General features: G+C 42.2%; 1 protein-coding gene across 2 annotated transcripts in view; it reads right to left on the reverse strand.

Moving 5' to 3' along the window:
• The window catches only part of LOC144822280 (complement factor B-like), an 827973-nt gene that overhangs the window by 360344 nt on the left and 442082 nt on the right, over positions 1-25547 (reverse strand). The gene's annotated exons all lie outside the window — the stretch shown is intronic.

The following is a 25547-nucleotide window of genomic DNA, read 5'->3' on the forward strand; positions in this document are numbered from 1 at the left end:
GTAAAACAGTAGACAGCATTGCAGACTTACATTCCCTCTACTCCATGTTTTGATTGGCTGCTTCAATTAGCTTATAAAAAGAAACAGTTTTTCTGAACTCATTCAAAGTGCACTTATTTCTCCATGACGTCCAGTGTTATGGTAAGAAGTTATGTCTCTGTACTACACTTATCCTCAAGGCCAAATCGTGTAGGAGCCATTAGAACTTCTTGAAATTCCTCAGAGCACATCCCGAGATTCTTTCCCTAAAATGTTGGTTTTAAAAACACCAGGTAAGAGTTTTTAAGGTCATACGGCAATTTTTTTTTGAAAATTAAAACAGAATCATTGCAGAATGACCAGCCATTTCTAGACTTTAAATAAGCTGTGTAATGTCCTGATGTTATTGAAGGACCGTCATGATATATAATTGCTGCAGTTACAAAAGTCCTTCCTGATATTGACAACTGTGAAGCCACAACATTTTTAATTAAAGTTGTCAATTTTGTTCCATCAGGCCTACATCGTTGGAACATTAAAATAACATACTGGCCATATGTTCCTATAAATAATGTGGACATCATTTCAGATTTACATTGGCTACACTCCATGTTGTGATCAGCTGCTTTTACTAGTTTATTAAAAGAGACTGATTTACTGTCTGGCAAAGTTAAATATATAAATCTTTCTGAGTCTACACTAGTAGTACTTGATACTCTACAGTTCTCGCAGTCATGCTGCCATTGATAAGAAAGCCCAAACAGGTGATCTACATCTACACCTTCAGCATGCAATACATCAAGCATATACATTAAAAACTCCTGACAATCTTGCTGAATATTTTGAGAGAATTGTGTTTGGCCTGAACATCTGTCTAACAGATTTCGAATTTCAGACACACTTTCTATTTTTGTTCTATCAGTGCTACATTTCTCTAACACAGAATTTAACAAACTGCAAAATCTTTGATCAGAATTGACCACAATCTCTTCTTTTACATTTTCTAGAGAAAACAAAACATTAACCACTACATTAGCATAGCAGTTGACACCAGAACTGTTTTCAAATTGAAAACCAACAACATCTTCAACAGAATCCTTTTTGTTTCTGCTTATAATTTCAGGTTCATCGACTTTTCGTCTTTTTGCTACAACCTCCCCAGTATTGGTCACATTTCTTCGTTTCCGGCCTACCACACGTTTCTCAAACAAAGGATATTGAGGCAAATGTGGCGCATACTCTCTTCTTAACCTATTGTATTCCTTAACACAATCTAGATCCGCACAAATGTTTGTGACATCACACTCAATCAAGTACAATCCCGATAAAGTTCTAACTCGTGACAATGCCACATATGCCATACCCTCCTTGAACACAGAACTGCCAATATTCACCAATGCACTGTCTACACTTAAACCTTGCGATTTATGGATTGTCACCGCATATGCCAAGCAAACAGGAAACTGCTTACGGCGAACATATAAGTCTTTTACAAGCAAAAATCTAGCAGAACAACGACCAATTAGCTGTACTTCCTCAATGCCATCAAATTTAATTTTTAAAAATTCAATTCCATCTCTATTTCTGTATTTTACAAAATCAACAACATTACCCATTGATCCATTTACCAGACCTCTTTCAACATGTAAATTCCTTCTTAAAATTATACGGCAGTTCAAGCACACATTCAGAGTCTTTTCAAAACCTGCAGTTTTAGATATAGTCTTCTCTAATGAATCCAATTTTGTTTTCAAATTCTCAGACAAAATAATTGTTGATCCCATATGCTCTACTCTGTCAATAGCTTCCAGTTTCACAATATCTTGCTTTTCTAAATGCAACATTTTGTTGTTGAATTTGGCACATTCTGCAAGAGTTGGCATCAAACATATTCCAGATTTCTTCTCAGTAATTTTCTGAAAAATATTCTCAGGCACAACATCTTGTTCTGGATATAAATTTGACAGTAATCGTGCATGTAAAGCTTCTTTCCCATGCTCGGTCACTTTTCCAATTCTAACATCTTGTAGAATAGTCTTGTAAACTTCATCCTTCGCCTGACGCATATTTTCATGCAGTTCAGCATAATTGAAGTTTAACCATATATTGACGTTGCCAATGCTCCCTAGGCACTTCCTGGTATCTTCATGCGTGAGCATTTTGAACACAGGTTGCCCTTTCACTGGTGTCAGCTGCAGAAGATCTCCGAAAACAATGATGTGTTTGCCACCAAATAACACATCATACTCTGTTTTGAGAACTTCTTGCATTCTCAAATGCACAAAGGCAAGCATGACATTGGAAACCATGCTTACTTCGTCAATGATAAGAAGTTTCATTTTCCTCAAGATTCTTGAAACTTCACAACAAGCATCTCCAGATAGCTTGTGATATTGTAATTTGTTGTCATGCTCCACTGGCAGCATCAGTAAACGATGTAAAGTAATCCCTTTAATGTTATGTGCTGCCAGTCCAGTTGGAGCAGTGACAACACAAGACAGCGATGACTCTGTCCTTTCCTGCAAATAACATGAAATTGCTTTAATAAGGAAACTTTTTCCAGTTCCCGCTTCTCCACTCACGTACAGTCGGACAGGCTTCAACGACGTACATGAGCACTCTTTCTTGTCATGACTTAATCCATGATCAATTTGCATGGTAACTTCGTCATATATTTTCCTCTGCTCAACGTTGAGTTGTCTTTCCAACTCTTCTAAGTTAACCGCATCCTCCTGAGCATGTGCCATGGCTCTTTCCACTTCATTCATAGCAGTGGCAGCTTCATTTTCGATAACAGGTCCTCCTAGTGGATCCTGACTCAATGAAGCAGAACTCTGACTGTCCTGAGAACTGTCTCTGGCAATCTCAGCTGCAATCGTTGCTTCCTGCTCAATTTCCGCATTCAACATTTCTACATATTTGGGAAAAGCAGGACATTCTATGGTCTCCTTGGCAGCATTGAAAGAGTCTTCGTAACAGAGGAAATCTCCAAGCAGTTCCTCTTCTGCACGCCAAGGCTTGAAAAGTTGCAAAAGTGCTAAATAGAAAAACTCCTTTTTTTCAGGAGATTCGCCACTCAATTTTCGATGGTTTACCAAGTGGCATTTTCTTTGCTTGACCAGACATCCCTCACTTCCTATTACAGCATACACTCCTTTCTCAGTATCTTCTTTGATGTTCCTCTTGAATATGTAATTTTGAAGAACCTCATACAGACAAACATTCTCGAGGTGACTGCTTCGATTTGGATAATATGTATCCAACATGTTGGTCTTCAAAATGTCGGTACTGTTTGGCTCCTTTTCCGCCAAATACTCAATTTCCCGCACAGGTTTGAGAACTCGATTACGCGTTGCAGCAAGACCAAGACTCGCCCAAACGATACTCCTGGACTTGGCATAGAGACTTGCTGAAGACAACCGGTCAGAACATTCGTAAGCTCCGATTTCTCGATGCGACAACATCTTCAGACTGAAACTGTACAACTTCTTGCTGAGGCTCTTTTCATGGGAAATGTCCTCCCACATATCCTTCAATTCTGTCTTCTCTTTTTTGGTGATGTAAGATGTCACATACCGAGCCACAGCCATACAGTTATCAGCCACAAACTGTATATCCATGTTAGCATTCCACATGGACAAAATCACCGGGTTGTAGTCGTTGATGTACTTAGACTCTTCGCTCCTCTTCAAATTGTATGTGTTTTTAGGTGATTTCTTCATCACATTATGTCGCAGCGAAGACATCAAACTGTTTACTCTTCCTTTAGAAATCACCGGTCGTGGAAAGCCGAAACGACATTTGGTGTAGAACTTGTCCTTGTTTCGGAATTTACGACGACAGTACTTTCCACATCGATGGCTTTGGAAACGTAGAACTGTTTCTCTTAGGCTTTTCTTCTCCTTTGCGTTTGGAACAGCACACGTAGAATACTGTTGTATGAAACTCATCACTGAGTCTTCTGGATCCGTTCCAAATTTAGGTGCATCCTTGATCCACAGCAACATATGTATATGAGGAGCACCTCTTGCTTGGTACTCCTTTCTCCAGAAGAAATCCAAAACCTCTCCAAGAGGTGGATTCTTTTTATTCATGATGAAAGACATCATAGCTTCAAATCTATGATTGAAGTACCTACATACATTGACTGGATCCAAAGAGCACAGTTCTCCGGGTGTCTTGAATTCAATGTTTTCGATGTTTCCATTTGCCTCTCGTAGAAATTCAAGTAAGTCTTCCCAGCCATACTCGGCACAGCTCAGAGTGAGGAACCATGTGGGAGTTCCTAAGTTCCTCAGCATACATTTTAAATCACCATGACGACGGTACCAGTACTCATTAGTACCACGCTGACACGCCATGAGATTAATCAGGTGAGAATCCAAAATACTGTCTTGGACATTGACTTTATCCATAAAGTCACTTGCCGAGATGTTTTGCATGTGTATACCACTTTTCAAGATGTGGTTCACTGCATATGACAGTCCAGACAGATCGCTTTCAAACAGGAGATGAAACAAATAGGGAATGCATTGTAGAAACCTAGCATCTCCTGCATACAATCACAAAGTCCGGTATTCAGAAGCAGGAATTTGATGAGGTCGCTCATCATATCTTCCTCCCTGACCTGTTGGAAAAAGCTGTGGGAAACACCGAGCTTCCAAACTTTCCTCCCAAACACTAATGGGACTCCCTTTGGCTTGTTTCATTTGAAACAACTCAATAGCATTCCCCATGACTTCCTTGGAATGCAAAGGATGAACACTATAATGTTCATATATTTCTTCACTAGTAGAGGGTTCTACTTTCTCAATTTGACCAGCACACAAATCGCTATCCTCTTCCTCACTTACTTCCTCTTCTGCAACATATACATTCTTATAGTATTTATTATTTTTTTTCAAATACAATGTTGCCTTTTTAACTTTCCTAACATCCACTAAATCTTGCCATATTTTCTTATTCTTTGTCGGAACCCCATTAACTAAGATAACCAGAGGTTCCTCTTCCACTTTTTCTACTCCAATTGTGTTAATGTTTTTCTTCAAATCTAGAGGCAAATAAACAACTCTTCCCTTTAATCCTCTCTGTAAATCTGATGGAGGCAATTTCCCTGTCTTTGGCTCCATTCTTACAATAGCCTGAAAGGGATGGATACTTTGAATCAAAATAGATTCATAAGTATTTAAATCCTTCAATTCAGAAGGAATCTCAACCAATTCCAGATTATTATGAACTGCTCTAGCAGGCATCTGGTTTTGATTTAATTTGTTACAACAATAAGTACACACACGTTGATCCAATCCCAAATCAAAACAATTTTCTACCATCAAGTATGTTGTGAAATCCTTCCATTCACTATTATTTTCCCTTTCACTTTTTGCATATAAATCCACTAACTTAGTCTGATTCTTATAATAAGTGCGTCGACAACACACACAAGTGAAATTTGGCCTCTCACTTGATTTCACCTGAAACGTCGCAATTTCCCTCTGGAAATTATCTGTACTGGAAACCTGTACACTATCTTCCACATTACCCGCTTCTTCTTGGTCAATTTCAACATTCTCCTCTTTACTTCCAAAGTAACAAAACTCAATTTCTTCACATATATTCTTCACATCTATTTCAGAACCATGCAAAAGAGCAGCGCATAATTGTTTAAGCATAATTGCTGGACTCTTAGCATAATACAACATTCTAACTAATTTCCTCACTTTATTATGATGCACTGCTAGCATCCTGAAATGATGAAAAACACTCTGGCATACTCTCCTGGAAAGACAAGCCAGTGAATGACCATGCAAACCTGTCACTTCTCTCACTCTGCAAGGATCTAATTCTTGCAACAACTTCATTTTCTGCTTCAAACTTTTCTTATTAAATGACCGTACAAAATCACAAAGCAAATTGATGGAATCCTGTCGCACACTGCAAATACTACTACACTTCCAGGTATACACAGGACCCTTAGGACGTCTTCCTAAAACCTCATTACCTAACACCTCTTCTGCCTCTGTTGTCACAAGTTTTTCTTTTTCAACTGGACAACCATCTTTCACTTCATAAGCTCGACCACTGGTGTCAACTGCATGCACCAAATCATTATCCTGGAAATAACTCTCCTCATTAAAAAATGCCTCACAGCTTGAACTATGCATCCATTCTCCAGAAAAAACTTCACAAAAATTACTACGATTAACTATTCTCTTCCATCTACTATTTCTTTTGAAATCATAAATTGCCTTGTTTAGCTTCCTAATTCTATTGATTATCAAAATAAATAACTTACGTTTAATTTCAAATGCCTGATCAATAACTTTCTCAACTATTTTTTTTCTCTTATAAAAAACCACTTTCTGTTGACCTTTCTTAATATTTTTTAACAAATTGTCAATTATCCTGTTGCGGAACATTCGTTTACGAATGTCCCTAAACTGTTGTTTCCTTCTACTATCATGCACAGAGTTATCTCTTGCTCTAGCAGTAACATTTTTCATTGGCCTTTCCTTTCCGTTTGAATTGCTTCTCTTTTTCTGGACTGAAACATTTTCTGTAGTAATATTTTTTTTACTACAGATATTTCTTATGAATGTTTTTGTACTCTTACCCGGTGCTTTCTTGGTGACTTGACAAATCTTTTTGTTAGAGGACTGCTGCTTTTTTTCATTGACCTGCTGTCTTTGACGTTTTGCAGCCTTTCTCAGTCTTTCTTTGGTTGGCATGCTGAAATCTTGAAATGATCTGCAGTTGAATCTGTGGTAAAATATATTAAAAAATTTTATTAACCACTATTACCCAACAGTAAATCAATAACAGTAATCAAAAACTTAAAACACTACTTGACATTTTTACATAGAAGATTTTTTAGTGCTTGGCAAATTTAGAATACAGAAATAGCAGAAAAGAAATGGAATTTATATTCATTTTACCTGTGCTGTTTTATATGTGAATCTGATCTAATTTTATGAGCATATTTTAATATTTTATTGAAGACACTACACATAACCTGTTTTTGAAGGTGTCTTTATTTTTAAATTAAACGGTTTACATTTTTACTTTTTATTTATTATACATTTTTAAAATAAATGTTTATAGTTCCATAGGCTCAAGCACGTCAGCTTCCCATCCTATGTCATACAATTCTGACAAATCTGCATCCTCATCACGTTCTTCTTCATCCTCAGGATTTAAATCATCCAAGGGATCAACATCCACTGATGTTTCAATTACGAGTTCAATGATGAGGTCGAAATCAACTGATTGCTGATTGTCGCTCATGTTGATGTTGTCTTTATCTTTAAAGAAAGATAACAACAATGAGATGTTGCAGAGTAAGAGACAAATCTCAGAGATTATAATAGTAAAATTGTTTAACAAGAGTAACATTTTGCACCTATTATTTAGCCATGTCCAGCGATGCTGAGGAGGTGAAGCCTATGTCCAATTTTTCAGTGAACAGGACTCATCTCTTCTTAACCTTGGATAAGCCTCACCGACTCTGTGTCCCCTGCACATACTTAAATGTAAAGGGGCAGATTTATGTTAACTGGCACATCCCCAGGGATGCACCAGTTAACGTGCACCGCTGCTCTGCCACCCATGGTGTGCCGCATTTACAATCAGATAGGACAAAGCTGCGTCAAAACCCTGCGCCTGCTTGAAGCAGGCATAGGTCATGACGCAGCATTGTGGAGATGGAGCACCCCTGAGCCTTGCTGGAGCTGCATCGCACTTGCAATACAACTCCAGCAATGCGCCACCTTTACGGCACAGAAGCGAATTTTAAGGAATAAAAAGCGATTCTTTACCATTCCTAATTTGCGATGAGCAAATTGCTAATTGCAAATTACCCATTCATTTCCATGGGCCAGGAGGCCCATAGGAATGAAGGTGCAATTTGCGATTAGCAATTAGCTCATCGCAAATTAGGAATTTTTCCAAGGGTGCAGGGGTGTCTCAAGAACACCCTGCTGCACCCCTGAAAAAGAAATTTGGGGGCATATGGCGCACATACATGCCCTAAGGGCATGTATGGGCGTCATATGGCACCTTTTTTTTTTGGAAAAAAAGCTTTTTGAAAAGAATTCGCAAATTACCACCAACTAGAAGTTGGTGGTAATTTGCAAATCCTTAATGGCATTTTTTGCATATTTTTTGTTGGATACATTGCATTTAAGAAATCGCAAAATTTGCAAATCCTTCAGTGCAATCGCAAAATAAGGAATAGCAAATTTTGCTATACCTTATTTTGCATCAAACTTGTTTGATACATACCATTTGTCTAATTAGCATTCGCAAAGGCCGAAATTCGCAGAATTTCGGCCTTTGCGAATGCTAATTAGCTTGATACATATGGCCCCAAGTGAGGCCTGTCTTGCAACATGGTGCATCTTTTGCATCACTGCTGCATCGGTTTCATGTGGCACGGTTTTTTACACCATGACACATCTGCCTAAATGCATCAATTTGTAATTTTGTCGCCTCATAGCAAATCTTTTGCACCGCCGCTGCATCACAAAAGTGACGCACAGTGGCGCAAAAGAGGCATACACCTATCATAAATCTGTCCCTAGCATTTTAAATGATTAATTCAGGATGACGATAAGGTGTGGCCTATCCAGAGGTTTGTTTAAGGTGAGGCCTACTCAGGATTGCAGATCAAAGTTACGCTTGATGAAGAATACAGAGGAGATAATACATGTAAAGGTCTACCAATGAAGTAAGTGATGTCCACTTCATTGCGCCAGTCATTACAAATGTATCCCTAAGCTTCTTATCTTGTTAGAGATGAACCGCCATATGTATCATCAAACTATTTTGCATTTCCTAAATAGCGAATTTTAAGGAATAAATAGCGATTCTTTACCATTCCTAATTTGCGATGAGCAAATTGCTAATTGCAAATTACCCATTCATTTCCATGGGCCAGGAGGCCCATAGGAATGAAGGTGCAATTTGCGATTAGCAATTAGCTCATCGCAAATTAGGAATTTTTCCAAAGGTGCAGGGGTGTCTCAAGAACACCCTGCTGCACCCCTGAAAAAGAAATTTGGGGGCATATGGCGCACATAAATTTTAAAAACATTCCTTTACCTCAAAAACGATTTTCAAGTCATAATTTGAAAACACTGCCCACAGGGAAATGACTTAAAATGTCCTTAAGACACATGAAAGTGTTTTTTTAAAGCCTTTGCAACTTTTTTGGGTCACTTTTAACATGGCTATGTAACTCAAACAGTCAAAATCTAAATTTACCATGCACAGGTGGGAGCATATTTACAAGGAATTTGCTCCACGGGGAAAGGTCTTTTAATTTAATATGGGAAAAATAACATCAGAGACACTGAAATGCCTTATAAAGAAGCATACACCATTATGTCCTTGTCATAAATTTTAAAACCATTCCTTTTCCCCAAAAACGATTTTCAAATCATAATTTGAAAACACTCCACATGGGGAAATGACTTAAAATGTCCTTAAGACACATGAAAGCGTTTTTTGATTGCCTTTGCAGCATGTTTGGGTCACTTTTAACATGGCTATGTAACGCAAACATTCAAAATCTAAATTTGCCATGCACAGGTGGGAGCATATTTACAAGCAATTTGCTCCACAGGGAAAGGTCTTACATTAAAATGGGAAAAATAACATCAGAGACACTCAATTGCCTTATAAAGAAGCATACACCATTATGTCCTTGTCATAAATTTTTAAACCATTCCTTTTCCCCAAAAACGATTTTCAAATCATAATTTGAAAACACTCCACATGGGGAAATGACTTAAAATGTCCTTAAGACACATGAAAGCATTTTTTGATTGCCTTTGCAGCATGTTTGGGTCACTTTTAACATGGCTATGTAACGCAAACATTCAAAATCTAAATTTGCCATGCACAGGTGGGAGCATATTTACAAGCAATTTGCTCCACAGGGAAAGGTCTTACATTAAAATGGGAAAAATAACATCAGAGACACTCAATTGCCTTATAAAGAAGCATACACCATTATGTCCTTGTCATAAATTTTAAAACCATTCCTTTTCCTCAAAAACGATTTTCAAGTCATAATTTGAAAACACTCCACAGCTCCTATGCACATGAAAACCCTGTCAGTACTAATACTTCACATTTTCTCCAATTACAATTTCTCAAAGAAACAAAATCTATTTGTAAAACACTTGAGACAAAGCAACATTTGAAAAACACAACTTTCTTCATAATTTTCTCCTTAAAGCACACTATTCTCTATCTAAATTAAAGAAATCTTTTCTCACCTTAGCAAAAACAGTCTCAGAAACACACCAATTTGTCTTCAGCAGAGCAAAAGGTATGCACTCCAGAGTCTGCAGCTATCAAAAGCACAGAAATTCTGTAATTCTTCACACATATCTCTCATGTCACCCAATCAAAACTCTTCCCTCACTTTTTTTCAAATCAAAACCCTTCCCCCCTCTGCCCTCTCTGCTTTTTTTGCATAGCAACCACCTCTTGGAAGACCTCTGGTGTTTGCAAGTTCACACAACAATGTTGCAATTGAACTCTGAACTCTCAGTGCACCTGCATATCCAGTGCATTCTTTCATTTAATGATTTTTTCTTGACCACTCAAAATACATCTTTCAAAGAACTCATCCATGCACCCTAACTTTCTGTTTTCAGCAATCAAAATCCACCAATCACTGTTACTGCTTCATTAACACAGAAACTCCACAATTTTTTTCATTTTAAACTCTTATTTTTTCAACTGCCATTTCATTGCCACACTTCATCTGACTGCAGGAGAACCTTCTCTCACCGTGTTTTCTGTCTGGATTGTTGGACATAGTTACATTTATTGGGCTCAGAGGTATGCTGAGAACAGAAATTTACCTAACCTCAATTTACAAAATGTGGAAATTAAGTGGTTTGGCCACAGAGGATTAAAATGTCACCAATTGATACCACTGGTGAAAACCTTTATGCATTTGCCAAAACCTGACCTGTTAATTGTGCACTGTGGAGGTAATGATTTGGGCACTTTGACTGGGGTAGGTCTGGAAATGCTTTTAAGGACACCTTTGAGCAATTAATGGCACTTTTTCCTCAGACTGCCTTGGTATATTCAAATATATGCCAAAGACAGAAATGGAGGTGGTCAAACCAATTTTGTCCACAAATTGAGAAGTCGAGGAAGCATGTAAACAAATCTGTTTCAGCTTACATGAGAGACCATGGAATGGGCTCCGTGTACAACAATAACTTGCGTTACTACATGCAAGATATCTACAGAGGAGATGGAGTTCACTTCTCAGATGAGGGCAACAGAATTTTCATTCTGAATTTAAGACTGTGCTTTGGTACCTACTTATAAGTACCTAAATGTACCATAAACCCAAAAGCTCTTTTCAGAGCTACCCTACATCTGATCACTCACAATTATTATTTTTCTCTAACTTTTTTCACTAATTTTCAACAAAGTACGCTCCCCGGGGCGCTACCCGGTACGCGAACCGGAAGCTAACCTCGCGAAATTTTTTAAAAAAATGTTTTTTTTCGCACATATAAGCCTCCTCAGCCACCCTCAGAAAACCTAGGGGGTCAAGATAAGTCTACCGTGCCCCCTTCTACCTATTCTGAACATTATTTGCCCTCCATCTTGTATCTTAAGTCGACCGAAACACAAAATGGTGGACTCCCGTAACGCTTAAGGTTCGCGTACCGGGGCGCTCGCCAGTTCGCGTACCGGGGCGCTCCCCGGGAAGCGCACCATCAAAAAAGGTGGGAAAGTAATTTACAGAAAAACGACTGGAGACACTCTCACAAAATATAGATTAGCTCATACTACATACCAATCCCTATCATTTTCACAAATTTGATTGAAATTCCATTTAGCCATTTAGCCTGTAGACCTCTCTAAATACCGTGAGGTAAATTACTTCTCAAAACACATCTGAAGTGTTGGAATTGACATCCAATGAAAATGTTACTTTCATTATCAACTTTTATGACGTGACATTTTATTGGTTATATACCTGAATATATATAAAGGAATAGAAGGAAACACAGCCATTTTGACTACTACTTCTTGTTGTACATTTCAATTGGATTTTCACTAATCACTTCAACTTCTTTGTAAAGGTAAGTTGTTATTTTTAAAACTGAAGTAAATTGTGCACCAAAAGTTAATATGGTAAACTTTTTCTGATAGTTATATACTATCCCTCTGTAGTAGTTATAGATTTAGATAGACTTCTCTGTTATAGTTATGGATGGAGTTAGGTTTCTCTTGTATAATTATGAAATTACTTACGTTAAATCACACACACTTTTTTATATTCCTACTTCCACTCTGATACTATACACTGCCCAAAGATAAATTCACTGATAAAAACTGCCTATCTAAAATTAATCCCAACAGTGCCCTATCTCTACTAATATATATTTTTTTTTATCCAAATTTCAGGCAACATGGAAGGCGAACAGAAAGTTTCATTTCAAATTGTCCTGCAAGAGAGCAGCCAAGAATTAATTGATCCAAATGATATAGAATTTATGGATGAAACTTGGGACCAAGAACTACTGCAATGTGTGCAAGCAGTAGATGACCTCCTTCAAAATGAGGACATTTTACACCCTCAGAGATTACAAACTATGTTCATGGAAAATGACGACATTTCAGACAGTGAAATGTTAGAAATGTTATTAAATTTTGAAACACAATCACAATAATAAATAATTGCTTAAAAAAATAAAGAAATTAAAAAATAATCAACAAAACCAACAATCAATTAACATACAGTATTTGAAAAGTCTATCATTCTTTTTTCCTTATAGTACGCTCCCCAGTACGCTTCCCGGTTCGCGAACCGGGCGCTCCCCACGCAAAAAAACTATGCCCCCTTATGGTCATTTCCCCCTTTGTTTTGGCCTCCTCTTGTCTCTCGATCCTACCGAGAGACAAGATGGCGGCCGCTCCGGACTGTTTAGAATGTTGACAGACACCGGAGAGCCAATCAGCTTCGCTTCGCGAAGTTCCGTTACGCGTAAAGTACGCGAACCGGAGCGCTGCCCAGAGCGCGCTTACAGATATATATCTTTTTTAAAACGTTAATTTCTCAAAATCCACTGGAGCACATATATTGAGACCTAGCAAAGGCACATCGGACTAACAGTCCCTACAATTTTGCCAAGTTTCGTGCAAATCCATTCAGCCATTCGGGCTAAAAGTGAGGCCAACCGCCCTATGGAAATTAACATTGGAAAAACACGTTTTGGGACCCCCCTTTTTTCTCAGCCCCCCCTTGACGAACCCCCCCCAAATTTTCAGGGGCTGCTCGGAAACAAAATTTTCCATTTTCCTGAAAATTTCAGCCAATTCCGTCCACAAACGCCAAAGTTATTAGACATAGAATTTTCAAAAATCCCATAGGGAAAAAATCCTAACTATATATACCTACTGGCGACCGCCAGTAGGTAATATATATATATATATATATATATATATATATATATATATATATATATATATATATATTACCTACTGGCGTAAATGGGCGGAGTGGACAAGAATGACCAGGTTCTTCAGCCATACAATGCGAGTCATAAAACTCGTCCTCGGTGTAAGAAGCTATTTACTCACCTGATCCAGATAGCAACATACGATGCGTATGTTGTTTATCGTCAGACCACCACAGGAAGACTCATGTCTTTCCTTGACTTTCAGTTGTCTGTGATTGAAAGTCTCGCTGCTACAGAAGCAACAGCCTCCACTTCATGTGTTCTGGAGGACGTGGCAAGGATGCAGGAGTGACACTTTGCTGATAAAATTCCTGCAACTCCTGGCGGTCGCCAGTAGGTAATATATATATATATATATATATATATATATATATATATATTTTACCTACTGGCGGTCGCCAGTAGGTAGTTATAGTTAGGATTGTTTTCCATAGGAAATCCGCAACATTCTATTGGGAATAACTTTGGCGCAGATTGAGGGATCTGTCTGTAATTTTCCTCAAATTTGCCTCGCTGCGTTCCGCTCCTTTCCTGAAAGTTTGGGGGGGATTTGTCAAGCGGGGGCCGAGAGAAAAGGGGGGGTCCCAAAATGTGTTTTCCCCATGTTAATTTCCATAGGGCGGTTGGACTCACTTTTAGCCCGAACGGCTGAATGGATTTCCACCAAACTTGGCAAAATTGTAGGGACTGTTAACCCGATGTGCCTTTGCTATGTCTCAAGATATGTGCTCCAGTGGATTTTGAGTAATTTAGGTTAAAAAAAATATATATATCTATAAGCGCGCCCCGGTACGCGCACCGGGGAGCGCACCGGGCACGCACCGCGAGTTCGCGAGCGAAAAGCTGATTGGCTTTCGGGTGTCTGTCAACATTCCAAACAGTCCGGAGCGGCCGCCATCTTGTGTCTCGGTAGGATCGAGACACAAGATGTGGCAAAAACAAAGGGGGAAATGACCAAAAGGGGGCAGGGTAGAGCCCCGCTGGCCCCCTAGGTTTGATTTGGGTGTCATAAAAGGGGGTAGCGCCCGGTACGCGCACCGGGGAGCGTACCGTTACGCGTACCCTGGAGAAAAAAAGAAAGACAGAGTTTTTTTAAAATGTAGCATTTTTATATAAATTGGAGGTAGTTCTGAAAAGAATTTTTTTTTAATTCTTTTTGTTGTTTTATATTTTTCTATTGTTTTTTTGAACATTTTTTATTTATTTTTTGCTTTTCTGAACAATTTTATATTTTTTTTGTAGTTTTTCTGGGGTCAAACAAAACACAGGGAATTGCAAACAGCTCAACTGGAGCAAAAAAAAATAGAAAAAAATTAAAGTTGCTTGCTGCATTGATGGTTGTCTGCAGCTCGATTGAGTAAAGTGATGCTTTGCTCACCATATGAAATTGTCTTGTTGCAATATATGCAAACAAGTTTAAATTTTGCAAACCTGGTTTGTACATTAGGGACCATCTCCCTAGCCTCTGCACCCGATGGAGTGGGTTGATTGGAGGCGCTTGAAGAAGAAGGATGGGGAGGGTTCTTGGTCAGTTCTCTGACCTCTGCTGCCGAATAATTGTTCGGGTGCTTCCTCTGCATATGTCTAATCATAGTGTGGTTCCCAAAAGAGTACTTCTTGTTTGGGTTCCCTCTTGACAGTTGTTTGCCACAGATGAGGCAAGTCACCTTAGCTGCATTCACTTTTTTTGCACCCCTTGGCATCTTGTAAAACTCCCAAATAAAATGTTCCTTGGGTCTGTATGGGGGATTGTCCTCAGGCAGAAAGTGCCTCTCCTCCTCCTCCTCTTCGTCCTCCTCTTCTTCTTGACCACCAATGTGGTCTTGTGGTGGTCCTTTTGGTGGTGGTGGAGGTGGTGGTGGTGCAGATGCACCTGCAGCTGCTACTAGTGAAGCCATTTCTCACAGAATGAATGAAGGTCTTCTTCACTCAAACAACAAAGTGAGAATGAGGAAAAAAGGTGGGGTCTTTCATCATTTGGAAAACAAAACTGTTGTGAACCAATCAAAAGTGTTATTTTCAGGTCTCATGACCTGTGCTTTCTCATAATTTGGAAACCAAAAGTGTTCTGAACCAATCAAAAGTGTTATTTTCAGGTCACATGACCCGACACGCTTACGCTACGTGCCGGGGGGCGCGCACCGGGGCGCGCCCGTAGTCACGCCCCGGGGCTCGCCCGGCGGCGCTTACGTTGCGCGATCGTATGCGCTCGGGTGCTTCCGGGTGCGCTTACGAAGTGCGTCATATGACGCATCACGCGGCTACGCGATACGTCACAATGTCGTTTTCGTTCGTGGGAATAGCGCTAACGGGACGCTATCCGGTACGCGCCCCGGGGCGCACCTTAGCACTGCGCTTACCGGTGAGCGCATCGGTACGCGCCCCGGGAGTGCTCCGGGGCAAAAAAATAAAAAAAATATTAAAAAAATACTATTAGATAATTATACAATATAAAATTCGTTATAAAAAATATTACATTTCATACCTATAGATATTTGCTATTAAAAAACCTATGAAATTCACTGAAAAAACCATAGGTTTCACACCAGTTATAGTTAGGAATTAGCATTTAAAAAAACTATTAAATTCACTGAAAAAACCATAGGTTTCACACCAGTTATAGTTAGCTGGAAGTTTTACTCGCATAAAACCATTGAAATTCCCACGTTATAGTTAGTTGGACTCACTATAACTTGCGCGTGCAATGCACTGCTGATGACGTCACATATTACATCACTCATGACATGGTCAGTGACATCACTCATGACATCACTGATGACACCATCCTTGTGACAGAGTGACAGACCTCCTTTCACTGTAATGTAACTCTGGAAACACATATTCAAAATCAGAAACTAAAATTTTCAAAAAAATACCCATACCAGTTACAACAACCAATTCAATAATTCCACCATCTATATACACATCCACTCATTGACCAACAGTTCTATATAGTCACTCATACATATACTCACTCATCATATGTAGTGATACACCTAATACATCCTGTTACACACCGACAGTCATCCAAAAGATATTCTCACACATACTCACACATGCAAATAAACTATTGAACATCCATTTATTTGCATATACAGGTATACACACACTACCACCTTACTTCTAAGGAAACTTACACATACTTACTCTCTTAAACAATCACTTATAAAAACACATACTTATTTAAACAGGAACTCTTACAATCCCTCACTCTCACATATACTCACTTATATACATGAAATATTCACATATATTAGATTAAATCATATGTAGTTACTGATAAAGACACTAGTGAGACAGTCATTCATTCACTAACACACACATATACACACATATACACACTCATGCACCCATACAGTCCTGCACATATGCTGTCTTCAAAACACATACAAAGAGAGAGTCAGTCATTCATGCATCTTTGTGCTACGTAATACCCCCACCAAACCATACAAACACTTATACTGATACTAAGAAAAACATCTAATAACCCATATACCTACACATGTAGCTACTCACCAACCCATGCAGCCACTTATACACAAAGTGAAACACTAATACATATATTTAAATATTTAAACATTACTCACTAATATATGTATTCACTAATCAATCAATCAATCAATCAGGACATTTATAGAGCGCACTACTCACCCGTGGGGTCTCAAGGCGCTAGGGGGGGGGTGCCGTTACTGCTCGAACAGCCAGGTCTTGAGCTTCTTCCTGAAGGAGAGGTGGTCTTGGGTCAGGCGCAGGTCGGTCGGGAGGGAGTTCCAGGTCTTGGCGGCCAGGTAGGAGAAGGACCTTCCTCCTGTAGTCGCTCTTCGGATGCGGGGGACGGCGGCGAGGGCGTGGCTGGTCGATCTGAGGTGGCGTTTGGGAGCGTAGAAGTTGATTCGGTTGTTGAGGTAGCTCGGGCCTTGGTCGTGTAGGGCTTTGTGTGCGTGGGTGAGGAGACGGAAGGTGATTCTTTTGTTGACGGGGAGCCAGTGCAGATTTCTCAGGTGTCCGGAGATGTGGCTGTTTCGTGGGATGTCGAGGATGAGTCTGGCTGAGGCGTTCTGGATCCGCTGGAGTCTCTTCTGGAGCTTGGCGGTGGTTCCGGCGTAGAGGGCGTTGCCGTAGTCCAGTCGGCTGGTGACGAGGGCCTGGGTGACAGTCTTCCTGGTCTCGGTGGGGATCCACCAGAAGATCTTCCGTAGCATGCGCAGGATGTAGAAGCATGACGAGGAGACGGCGTTGACTTGTCTGGTCATGGAGAGGGAGGAGTCCAGGATGAAGCCCAGGTTGCGTGCGTGGTCCATCGGTTTGGGTGCGGTGCCCAGGGCGGGGGGCCACCAGGAGTCGTCCCAGGCGGATGGCGAGGATCCCAGGATGAGGACCTCCGTCTTGTCTGAGTTCAGTTTTAGGCGGCTGGTCGTCATCCACTCGGCTACATCTTTCATCCCTTCGTGCAGGTTGGCTCTGGCGGCGGCGGGGTCGTTGGTCAGGGAGAGGATCAGCTGGGTGTCGTCGGCGTAGGAGATTATGTTGAGGTTGTGTTGTCGTGCGATGGCCGCGAGGGGGCTCATGTAGACGTTGAAGAGGGTGGGGCTCAGCGAGGATCCTTGGGGGACGCCGCAGATGACTTCGGTGGCCTCTGATTTGTACGGTGGTAGGCGGACTCTCTGTGTTCTTCCGTCGAGGAAGGAGGTGATCCATTCCAGTGCCTTCTCCTGGATTCCGATGTTGCCGAGGCGCTGCACTAGGGTGCGGTGGCAGACGGTGTCGAATGCCGCGGAGAGGTCCAGGAGGATGAGGGCCGCTGTTTCTCCGTTGTCCATCAGGGCTCGGATGTCATCGGTGGCAGCGATGAGGGCGGTCTCGGTGCTGTGGTTGGCTCGGAAGCCAGACTGTGAGGGGTCGAGGGATCCATTCGCCTCGAGGAAGGCGGCCAGCTGTTTGTTGACGGTCTTTTCGATGACTTTGGCCGGGAACGGGAGGAGCGAGATGGGACGGTAGTTCTTGAGTTCGGTGGGGTCCGCTGTAGGTTTCTTGAGTAGAGCGCTGAGTTCGGCGTGCTTCCAGCTCTCAGGGAAGGTGGCGGTGTCGAAGGAGGTGTTGATAATGTCCCGCAGGTGGGGTGCGATGACAACGTCGGCCTTGTTGAAGACGTGGTGAGGGCAGGGGTCGGTCGGAGATCCGGAGTGGACAGAGTTCATTGTGCGGACGGTGTCTTCGGTGCTGATCGGAGTCCAGGCGCGGAGGGTGGTGGTGGGTGGTGTTGCTGCGGTTGTGGCGTGCGTCGGTTGGGTGCTGAAGCTGTTGTGTATGTCCGCGATCTTGTTGTGGAAGTAGGAGGCGAGGGAGTTGCAGAGTTCTTGCGATGGGGTGATGTCGTTGTTTCCGGCGTTGGGGTTGGAGAGCTCTTTCACGATGTTGAAGAGTTCCTTGCAGTTGTGTGCGTTGTTGTCCAGCCGGTCCTTGTATGCATTTTTCTTGGTGGAGCGGATCAGTTGGTGGTGTTTCCGGGTGGCGAGCTTGAGGGAGGCATGTTGTCCATTGTTGGTTCCCTTCTCCATACTTTCTCGAGGGCTCGGCAGTTCTTCTTGGAGCTCTTGAGTTCGTCGGTGAACCATGGGGCTTTTCTGCTGCCGGGTCTGCTGGGCGGGGTCCTCAGAGGGGCGAGTTCGTCTGTGCAGTTGCTGATCCACTTCGTGAGGTTGTCGGCGGCCTGGCTGGGGTTCGCTGAGCTGGCGGGAGGGTGCTGGCTCAGGGAAGTGGCGAGCTGGTCGGCTGTGATCTTGTTCCAGCTTCTGCGGGCCACCTGTTGCTGGTGGTGGTGGATCGTCGTTCTTTTGAAGGTGAAGTGGACACAGCTGTGGTCCGTCCAGTGGAGTCCTGTTGCGTGGCTGAAGGCGATGTCTTTGCTGGATGAGAAGACGGCGTCGAGTGTGTGTCCGGCGAGGTGGGTGGGGGTGGACACCAGCTGCTTGAGTCCGAGGTTGGCGAGGTTGTCGAGCAGGGTGATGGTGTTCCGGTCGCTGTTGTTCTCCAAGTGGAAGTTGAGGTCCCCCAGGAGGATGTAGTCGGCGGAGGGGAGGGCATGCGGGCTGATGAAGTCGGCGATGTCCTCGCTGAATCGTGTGCGTGGTCCCGGGGGTCGGTAGATCAGGGTGCCTCTGAGGGTGGTCTTCGGGTCGGTGTGGATCTGGAAGTGCAGGTGTTCGGCGGTGGTTAGGGTGTCGTCGGTGTTGGTCGTGATGCGGATGGTGTCCCTGTGGATGATGGCGATGCCTCCTCCCGTCTGGTTGGCGGTGCGGTCCCTTCGGGAGATCTTGTAGCCCTCTGGGATGGCAATGGCGATGTCGGGCGCTGAGGAGGCGTTCATCCAGGTCTCCGTGAGGAAGGCGATGTCAGGGGCTGTGGTGTCGAGGAGGTTGGATACACTTATTAAGCGAGTTAACCAATCAATTTTTTTTTAAAACATCCATGTAAACACTTATTTAAACATTTATTCTTCCATCAACTTTTACATATACATATATAACACATAATTATTTTTTTTAAATACACACATTCACTGGATGGTGTCATCAGTGATGTCATGAGTGATGTCACTGACCATGTCATGAGTGATGTAATATGTGACGTCATCAGCAGTGCATTGCACGCGCAAGTTATAGTGAGTCCAACTAACTATAACGTGGGAATTTCCATGGTTTTATGCGAGTAAAACTTCCAGCTAACTATAACTGGTGTGAAACCTATGGTTTTTTCAGTGAATTTAATAGGTTTTTTAAATGCTAATTCTTAACTATAACTGGTGTGAAACCTATGGTTTTTTCAGTGAATATATATATATATATAATATATATATGTGTATATATATAATTTTTTTACATAGAGATTTCTCTAGATGATAATATGAGGCTGTGCAAGAACTAATATGAGTCTCTTTGAAGTTACATGAAAGGCAGTAAAGTGCGGTACTGCTGCAGAGTACAAAAATGTTTTCCTGCTAGATAGAGATATAGGACTTTTGTCTAGTGGCAGTTTTGACGCCATAAAGGCCATGCTGAAAAGAACAGATCTGTAATATGTGGATAGCTAAGTAGATTAGTAAAGCCACGCAGTAGAAACACTTTGAAACAGATGAAATGTATGTGAGAGCGGGGCTATGGAGAGATGAGGGGAACGTTTTCAAGGATGATAGTGAGGGAATTAAAGGAGGTCATACTGTGCAATTGTAAAGCACACGTTCACTCGTAGGCATCTTGGCGCCACAATGATGGTTGCACTGGCTTCCACCAGCGCTAAAAGGCTATGATGAAGGGTATGTGGCAAGGTAAAGTAATACTGTGTGTTTTTTCTCTCTTTCTTAGTCTTTTTGGAGAGCGTACGGATTTTACAAGGGAAAGGTAAGGTGAATATGTCATTATTGACTGTTAAACACTTCACTCACTCACACACCCACCTACACTTTAAACCCAACAACCTATCTGCCTTCTATGTAGGATAGTGTTTTAAAAGGATAGTTTTAGGCACTAGCAGAGATGGCATATCGTTGGATGAATGCTGCCCAGGCCCTAAGTCTGGTTCTGGAGTCCAGCTCTGAGGCAGGATCAGAGACTGAGACAGCAGATACTGAGACAGCATCTGAGGGAGAGGATAATGAGCCAAATCTGGGTATGAATGTTCAGTTGGCGCAGTTCTATTCGACGACTCATCTTCCAGCAATTCTGAAGGAGACGATGTCAGTCGTTCTGTCCCTTTGCCAGCAGTCTGTGCAGCAGGACACTAGTAACAGGTAAGAGCAACCCAGAGTGCAGGCATGTGCAGCCGCAAGCACAGACGGAGTGCTGTCTTGGCAGCCTCACAATTTAGTTCAGCTCCAAATTCTGCCTTTCACTGGTGAGGCTGGATGTAAAATTGATATGGCGAATTTTTTGCCAATAGACTACGTCCATCTCTTTTTGGATGTTGACTTCCTTGACGAAATTGTAAAGCAAACAAATTTGTGTGCCGAACAATTTCTGAGGGAGGATGGAGGCACTCTAGGGGAGTTGAAGATATTTTTGGGCCTCACTCTTATAATGGGGGAAGTGCATAAACCAACCTTCCTAACCTACTGGTCTACACACATTGGTTGGTTAACCCCCATCTTCGCACCATACATGAGCAGACATCGTTTTTTGCTATTGCAGCGCATGCTGCATTTCAATCACAATTCTGCTGCATTGCCCGGGGACCATCCAGACCATGACAGGTTGTTCAAAATTCTGCCTGTCGTGGAACATTTGTCTGCCAGGTTTCCAGAGGTTTGAACTCCTGGAAAGAATATAGCCATTGATGAGTACTTGATTTTGTCTAAAGTGCGGCTGCTGTTTAGGCACTACATTTCGAGCAAGCGAGCTTGCTATGGCATCAAGCTGTACATGCTGTGTGAGAGCTCAACTGGCTATGTGTACAGCTTGGGAGTGTGTACAGGGAAGGACACAACTCTTAACCCTGTAGGTTGCCCTCCCACGCTAGCGGTCATAGAAAAGATCCTATGGGAGCTTGTCCAGCCGCTTCTTTACAAAGGTTATAAACTTTATGTGGACAATTTCTATAGAGGAGTAGAGCTGTTCAGTGAGCTCTACAAAGCTGGCACCATGGCTTGCGGCACAATTCGTTGTCGCCGCAAAGGATTACCGCAGGAGCTTGTTTGCAAGAAGCTCCAGAATACCCAGAGCACTGCGTTGCATTCCAACGAACTGCTCACAGTCAAGTTCTCAGATAGGCGTGACATGTACGTGTTCACTACAGATCATGCTGAGAACACTGTCCCTGTATACTTGATTACAACAAGTACATGGGCGGAGTGGACAAGAATGGCCAGGTTCTTCAGCCATACAATGCGAGTCATAAAACTCGTACTTGGTATAAGAAGCTATTTACTCACCTGATCCAGATAGCAACATACGTTGTTTATCGTCAGACCACCACAGGAAGACTCATGTCTTTCCTTGACTTTCAGTTGTCTGTGATTGAAAGTCTCGCTGCTACAGAAGCAGCAGCCTCCACTTCATGTGTTCTGGAGGACGTGGCAAGGATGCAGGAGTGACACTTTGCTGATAAAATTCCTGCAACACCCAAAAAGAAGCTACCATGTCGTTGTTGTAAAGTGTGATCGATGCAGGGTAAGAGGCAGGAGACTTGTGTTTACTGTCCCCAGGGCCCAAGTAAGCCTGCCTTCTGTTTTCCTACTTGCTTTATGTTGTATCACACTAAAGCAACATGATGGGAAATTGACTGAGGTGGAGCTGTCAATAGGTAAACCTTTCAATTGGTGTGAATGGATACCTACTGTCTGTGGGCCACTCCTTCAATACGCAAGCAGCTGCAGAATATTTCTTCCTCTACTTCAGGAATACATGGACTTCTCAACAACTCTATCTGCTTTCAGAACGTGGCAGTTGTGCTGTTCGCCAATTGACAAGTGCATTATAGCCCCCACGCTGCACATACTGGTGGACAGAACATACACCACTTTGTCACGGAGTACCCGTGTTTCACATCATAGTTTATGGTGTTCGCTTTAGAAATCTTTTGAAAATTTCCAGCATGTTTGCCTTAGTTTCAAAGGTAGATATGCTTGCTCAGCTTGAGGAATGGCTTTGCGGCATACTCGGGCACCCCTCAACTTCCATCCACAAACTGGAAGGAGTTGGATTTAGCACAGTGAGAGCATTGATAGCATGTGCCAGTAATATTTTCTCATGCTTCACGTAGCTAGAGATGGAAGGCATTAGTATAGGGTCTCTTGAAAATTAGACATGATTAGTCAGGACTGTGATGAGGATAGACACGCAAACGGGTTAGAACAGCTTATTGTCGGTGCGCTTTCCGAGGAATATTGCAAAGGTAGAAGGCAGATAGTAAAGGTAGTATAGATACACTTCATGACTTCATCTTCACCCATGGATTCAAATACATTGCTGCCACACTCGCACTGAATTTACTATAGTACTTATGGGTCAATGCTGCTTGCCATGTTCATCCTCCCTTAGAACTTAGTAGATGGTCAGTTTGCTGTATGATAACTGCACATAACGGTGGATTGGACATATGCTACGTTGTCACGGACTACCCATGTTTCACATTCATCCATTCTTCAATTTCCAGCATGTTTGCCTTAGTTGGGTAGATAAGCTCGCTCAGTTTGAGATATGGCCTACAAGGATACTCAGACACCCCCAACTTGCATCCACAAACTAGAAGTAGTTGGATTTAGCATAGTGAGTGCGCTAAAGGTGCATGAAAGACATGTCTTCCGGAGCCTCATGTGCTGTCATGGAAGCCATTAGTAATGGCTCACTCTGCATGCATTCGGTAACGTTCAGGAAGAAGGAGGGGGAGACTTGACAGGTGGGAAAATGTAGTCAAACTCATTATGTCTTGTGGCATATTAATATGATGCGGTGGTATGTTTGTGTGAGTGCAAGTTATTTGGCTGTTTGGGCCGGTAGCTGGTGGTATGGGAGTCTGTGTGTGGTGTGTGAATGGACCATAAAGTGGTTGGTTCCGTGAAGTGGCTTTATGGCCCCCTTTCAGAAGGCTTGGCTTCAATATTTATATACTTTGATAAGTATTTGTGCTTTGAAGCCAGCGTTTCTGGAGGTGCTAAAACCAACCAGTGTAAGTGATGTATTAGCTTTATCAAATTAGTGTTAGATTTATATTTGTGGCGGTGTAATGGCATTTTGTAAGATTTTTTTTGTCAATATGGGTAGCATGGGATTTTGTGCCCTAGCTCAGTCGTCACTTAGGCAAACTTTCACATTTTTCAGTAGTAGACCAAGGAGGGAGTACAAGGTGAATGACTTGCTTTGCTCTCACTGCTTTTTTTACCCAACATGCCCTGCAAAGCTCAAATTTAGTTGGAAAAAACTCTTTTTCCATTAATTTTTGTGTGGAAAAGTTGTGGGATCACTGATCTGACACAAATGTCCTACCACCCAGCGTTCCCCCAGTTCTCCCGATATAAATGGTGCCTCACTCGTGTGGAAAGCCCAAGTACCCGCGACAGGCAAGGGCCCAAAACATATTGAGGAGACATCAACATTGCCTATCACAAAACAACCTGGTTTTGCAAGGGAGGTCGCCTGGGTTTTTGGCCTCGTGCTCAGCGGCCAGCTAGGGAAACCTACCACACCCACACATTTCTGAAAACTAAACACCCGGAGAATTCCAGGGAGGTATGGCTTGCGTGTATCCCTCACGTTTTCCTACCCAGAATCCCCTGCAAACCTCAAATTTAGCTGAAAAAATCACCTTTTCCACACATTTTTGTGTGGGAAACTTGTGGGATCACCGGGCTGACACAAATTTCCTACCACCCAGCGTTCCCCCAGGTCTCCTGATAAAAATGGTGCCTCACTCGTGTGTGAGGCCCAAGTACCCGCGACAGGCAAGGGCCCAAAACGTAAAGAGGAGACATCAAAATTGCCAATCACATAACGTTTTGGGCCCTTGCCTGTCGCGGGTATCTGTAGGGACTCTGTCAGACTGAAGACATAAATTGTACCTTTTCCCATACAATTCCATCATTGACTGGGACCACAGAAATGTTAACATGGGACCAGTCTCTGAAGCAGAACATTCTGGGAGAGAATCCAAATCCAATCTATATGAACAGGAATACCATGGAAACATGATTCAGACATATATCCAAGGTGGAACCAGATAAGTGGGTTTTAATCAGGAGATAAAAACACAAATCCTCGCTGGTGGTGGGGTTAAAACAGAGGGCAACGAAGAACTGTCCGATTTTGTGGGTGGACAATTGTGGTATAATGTACTATATGCATAGAGTATATACTTTTAATATTCTTGTTGCCGGCCACAAATAGTAGACCACGTTTAGTCTGCATAACTAATGTATACCTGGCTACATCCACTATGTTGGATGCAGATGTGTGTACCCGGGTGCGCCCCGACCAAAGTTTGGTTGTATTGTTGACTTTTGTAGGGATATGTCTTTGGCATAGTTGGGATGCTGAAGTGGGAGGGGGGTGGTGGGACGAAGTTGGGTTTTGTTCTATAGAC

Source organism: Lissotriton helveticus, chromosome 3_1, assembly GCF_964261635.1.
Source record: "Lissotriton helveticus chromosome 3_1, aLisHel1.1, whole genome shotgun sequence".
Classification (NCBI taxonomy): Eukaryota; Metazoa; Chordata; class Amphibia; order Caudata; family Salamandridae; genus Lissotriton; species Lissotriton helveticus.